Source organism: Rhinolophus ferrumequinum, chromosome 2 (genome assembly GCF_004115265.2).
Source record: "Rhinolophus ferrumequinum isolate MPI-CBG mRhiFer1 chromosome 2, mRhiFer1_v1.p, whole genome shotgun sequence".
Lineage (NCBI taxonomy): Eukaryota > Metazoa > Chordata > Mammalia > Chiroptera > Rhinolophidae > Rhinolophus > Rhinolophus ferrumequinum.
This window is the reverse complement of record NC_046285.1, coordinates 5,677,181-5,682,615: the sequence shown is the minus strand read 5'-3', so window position 1 is coordinate 5,682,615 and position 5,435 is coordinate 5,677,181. Positions and strand designations below refer to the sequence as shown.

The window sequence follows — 5,435 nt, the reverse complement described above, 5'->3', positions numbered from 1 at the left end:
CTCAACCTTATTAACAATTATTAATTACAAACAAAAACAAGAATAAGAGTATCCTTGCCAATCAGAGTAGCAAACATTTATAATTAATATTATGGAATTGGTGACAAGTGGAAAACAAGCATTCTCATACTTTATTGGCAGAAGAATAGGATAATATGTTTTTCTGTAGTTTGCACAGAAAGATATATGCAGGGATGTTCACTACAGCATGATTTTAATAGCGAAAACGTGAAAATAGAGTACACCTAAGTTATTAGATCAATGATACAATCCTGTATTAAAGGTCTGTAGAGCTCCAAGATTGCATTATCAAACAGCAGTTTGTAAGCAATAATCCTATTTATGTAAAAACAAAACAAAACAAAACAAAACACCACTATGTAGATGTGTATAGACATACTCGTATTATAGAAATTAAAAACAAATGGAGCCCAGCCTTGAAATTTCTGAGCAGAGAGGCCTGGGAGCGGGGCCCTGGCCCGGGGGAGAGGCGGCGGGATGTGAGTGGAGCCGACATTTCCGGTATCTTTGCAGTTTTCCTCAGCTTTGGGTGGTGGCCGCTGCTGGGCTTTGGTTTCCCTTTGGTGGAGGTGCAGGCGGCGTGGACTGCGGCCCTGGCGCCCGCCTGCAGCGCCAGGAGCCCGCCATTTCTGGCAGCAATGGCCCAGAGAGCAACCCAGATGCAAGGCATCCGATGTGTGGTGGTGGGAGACGGGGCGGTCAACTTGCCTACTGATCAGTTACACAGCCAATGCATGTCCTGGAGAACACATCCCCATGTCTTTGACAACTATTCTGCCAATGTTATGGTAGGTGGAAAACCGATGAATCTGGATTTGTGGGAAACTGCTGGACAAGATTATGACAGATTATGTCCCCATCCTATGCGCCGACAGATGGGTTCTTCCTTCGCTTTTCTCTTGTGAGTCCTGCATCACTTGAAAATGTCCTTGCAAAGTGGCATCCTGAAGTGCGACACCATTGTCCCAACACTCCCATCGTCTTGGTGGGGACCAAGCTTGATTTTAGGGATGATAAAGACATAATTGAGAAATTGAAGGAGAAGCTGATGCCCATCACCTACGCCAGGGGTTAGCCATGGCTAAGGAGGTGGGTGCTGTAAAGTACGCGGAGTGCTGGGCCCTCCACAGCCAGGCCTCAAGACTGTTTGAGGAAGCCTTCCCAGCCGTTCTCTGCCCACCTCCGTCACGAAGACAACAGAAAATGCCTGCTGTTGTAAACGTCTGGACTCCTCTCCCCTGCTGCCCTGTGTCCTTGGAATCTTTGTACAAAAGCTTTGCTGAAAAATGATGGAGCCTTCGCACCCAATGCCAAGTTTTTGTTACAGATTAGTTTTTCCATAAAACCATTTTGAACGAATCCATACTTTTTAGGGTTTGTTTGTGTAAAGTGTAAGAGTTCAAACTTTCACATTCTATTAAAATTTAGCCCTAAAATGACAAGCTTTCTTAAGGCCTTATTTTTCAAAAGCCTCTATTCTTGCTTAGATTAAGAGTTGCCAAAATACCTTGTGAACCAAATTGCATTGTTGTGCTAAGAACACTAAGCACTAAACTGTTTAAAGACCTGAGTCTTTAAGAAGATGGTAGCTTGTGAAGTTAGGAAAGGCTGACACTTTCTTATTTCACACACAGGCCATACAGCCTCTTTCATGAAATGTTGCCATTTAATGCATTGATAATTTATCAACCCATGTTCACCTAACATTGTACTGTATGTCCTAATGGTGTGAGTGTAAGAACTCAACTCTTTGGATCGATCTTAATTTTGTAGTGAGTTTTTTGTTTTGTTTTGTTTTTTCTCAGTGTTTTAATTTTCCCTGAGATTTCTAACAGAACTCTTACATGTCCCTCTGATGATGTAATATATTCTGCTCTAGCTGGTGGGTGCACTGGGCTGAAATGTTTGCGACACTTGATGTGATCAAAGGACAAAGACAGTATTTTGACAAAATATGAAGTGGAGATTAATTTACACTACATTGTACACGTAACAATTAAACTGAATAAAAGTGTCATGGGTAAAATTTTTAAAATGTTATTTTCTGTCAAACGCAGTAGATGGAGTCGATAATAACCAGTAAGTATTTTTTTAATCTTTTTCTTAAACCTGCAGTCCCTCCCAAAATTGGGCATTTAATTAATCTTTGAACTAGTCATTCCTATAGTTGCTAACTTAGTAAAATGCTTTTCTTACAGAACCCCTTCTAAATGAGCAGTAAAATCTTTCTTGATAACACATTAGAATTTTTTTTTTGTAGATTAGGGAAAGTGCACTCCTCTTTTTCATGTTACTTTATTCAAGCTAATAAGTGCTTTCCTTTGTTTTCTAGTAACTAGATGTAAAAATCATGTGCTGCATCGTTATAGTTTTTAAAATATTTTTCAACTACGAACTTTGTTAACATCACTATCTTGCCAGGTCACCAACACTGTGGTCCCTTGGGTCTGTGGGGTCCTGTAAGCTCCATGTTCATGCTAACTGAGTTCCATACAACTCATCCACTGGCAAGAATACAGGTTGGACCTTCTAACCACTAGGACAAATTTTTTTAAATCGATAGTTATAGGATTGTGGATTGTTTTTATGTTGATCTTTTGCTAACGCTACTTGCAGTATGCCTTGCATGTAAGACTTAAATCCTTGAATCATTAAAAAAAAAAAAGTTATCTGTGCAGACAAAACCAGTTTACTTACACAAATAAAGTTTAATTTAGTTTATTTTCCAGGATTAACTTGACCTGGGTCATTTTTTGCTGATGCCTCTGGAAATCATAAGCAAAACTTGAACTGCTTCCCAAGCTTGATATGAGGTAACCACTGAAAATTCTAATATTATAACCAATCATCCTAAAGAAAAAATAGTCACTGCATTCTCACCATATAAGCTGCTTATTAACAATATACCCTTGAACTATGTACTTGTTCCATGTTTTGGTTTTAGTGCTCCCAGTTTGCAAACTGTCTTTTTGGTATCTGCATAGTAAACTACTAATTACTACTTCAGTGATTTATTGGTGTTACTTTTGTTGCTTCTAAACTTTTGACAGTATAGTAACATTAACTGAGTGCTTACTCTGTGGCAGGCACCATTCTCAAATCTTTACATATTTTTATCTTCCTTAATCCTCATAAAAAACCCTGTGATGTAGATACTATTACTACTCTCCCTGTACAGATAAAAAGCAATGCAGAGATTGTCAGGTAACTTTTGCAAGGTCACAGAGATGATAGTAACTAGTGAGAAGGAATTCAAACCAAAGTGACTGGTTTTCCTCCTTCCTTTTTCCGTCTTATTATCTGTCTCTGTATATTCCCCTCCCTTCTCACCACCTTCTTCTCTCCTCCCACTTGCCTCTCTTAGTTAAATCTTCAGATGTCTGTTGACCATGGTTAACAGTGTAATGGGGAGAATGATGGAGAGGGAGAGGGTATGTTTCCCTTTTTTTCCCTCCTTTTTAGGCTTCATTGTTTGGAAGATCCCGTGTTACGTTTGTAAATAAAAAATGTTAATGAAAAAAAGCAATGAACAGTTCAATTTAACAAGTATGTATAGAAAAGTAAATGTTCCCGGTGGCCTGTTAGCTCAGTTAGTTGGAGGCTGGTGCTCTTAACAACAAGGTTGCCAGTTCGATCCCCAAACCCCACATGGGCCACTGTGAGCTGCGCCCTCCACAACTAGACTGAAACAACTACTTGACTTGGAGCTGATGGGTCCTGGAAAAACACACTTAAAAAAAAAAACCCACATAGTAATAAATAAATAAATAAATAAAAGTAAATGTTCTACACACCTGGTCACATTGTCTCTTTTAAACAAGTTAAAATGTCATTTGGGAAGGAAGGGAGGGAGGGAGGGAGCAAGAGAAGAACAAGACCCTAAGGAAAAACAAGCTTCACCCGTAATTTGTACTCAGGATGTGCTGCTTCCAGGCTTTGAAAGCAATAGGAGTCTAGGGATGGAGGTGAAGGCCACAGTACTGGAAATTCCCCAGATCTAAGCTACACCAACCAACCCAGAGGCGACCACACCCCGTTAATGAACCTCCAAATTCTGCCTGGTGCTGACATCCCAGTTCCTGGCTGCCCTTAAACACACACCCAACGTTTTTGGAGTCTCCCTGGAGCAGAGAAAGTGGGCGGGGCAGGCCTGTCGGCCCCGCCTCCCTGCGGCGGCGGCCTAGCGGGCAGCTCTCCCGCCTCGCGCAGCCACACGGACCCCGAGGGAGGACAGCGCGCCGGCAGTGCACCGAACCCGCGACTTCGCCCCCTCGGACCCTGGCTGCCCCGGAACCCCGGGAACCCAGACGCGGGGACGCAAATGCAGGCGCTGGGGGCGGGGCTTGGCATTGGCGTCGCAGGGTGGGGGTGAGCTCCCAGCGGGCTTTGGGAGCGACCCCGGAAGTGGAGCGGCGACTCCGCCCCCCTGGCCAGGCCGTATCCGAGGCCGGAAAGACCCCGGCGGATGATGGTGTCTCCTGCCTGATACCCCCTCGGGGGCTTGCCTTCCCTGAGAACATCTCTTCCCAGCGAGGAGGGCAGCCCTGAATCGGCAGGAACCTGGGCTCCGGGGTGTCTGCCGGCACAATGTGGGGTGTTAGAAGGGACGGTTAATAGAACCTGCCAGCGGCCACTTAACAGTAAATATGAATTAGGATACAGCTGGAACTATGCTAGCACCTGGAACACCAGAAGAATTGGGAAGCTAGAGGGGCTGTGTAGCATAGAGGAGAAGACCGTTATCTCGGCAGTCCACCTGCCTGACTCCAGTCCTGCCTCTACTGCTTATATCCGTGGACTCTGAGCCAGTTTCTTCTGCATGTATGTTCCTTCCGTACCTCATCTCTGAAACTGTGTAACTAGTAAAAGAGTTCTGAGAGTTAGAGTATGACAGGTATTAGTGTAACTTCGTTAGACAGGGTCTGGCACTGCAGAAAGTACTCAGTGAAAGCTTTTGTTATTTATTTTTTTTTAAGATTTTATTGGGGAAGGGAAACAGGACTTTATTGGGGAACAGTGTGTACTTCCAGGACTTTTTTCCAAGTCAAGTTGTTGTCCTTTCAATCTTAATTGTGGAGGGTGCCGTTCAGCTTCAAGTTATTGTCCTTTCAGTCTTAGTTGCGGAGGGCGTAGCTCAGCTCCAGGTGCAGTCATAGCTGCCAGCTACAGGGGGCACAGCCCACCATCCCTTGCGGGAGTCGAATTGGCAACCTTGTGGTTGAGAGGACGCACTCCAACCAACTGAGCCATCCCCGAGCTCAGGGTCAGCTCAGCTCAAGGTGCCATGTTCAATTTTAGTTGCAGGGGGCGCTGCCCACCATCCCTTGTGGGACTCAAGGAGTTGAACTGGCAACCTTGTGGTTGAGAGCCCACTGGCCCATGTGGGAATCGAACTGGCAGCCTTCGGAGTTAGG

General features: G+C 44.1%; 1 pseudogene; it reads left to right on the top strand.

Moving 5' to 3' along the window:
• The first annotated feature begins 491 nt into the window (after window positions 1-491).
• On the top strand, window positions 492-1,560 carry LOC117012042 (ras-related C3 botulinum toxin substrate 1-like; annotated as a pseudogene).
• Window positions 1,561-5,435: the final 3,875 nt, after the last annotated feature.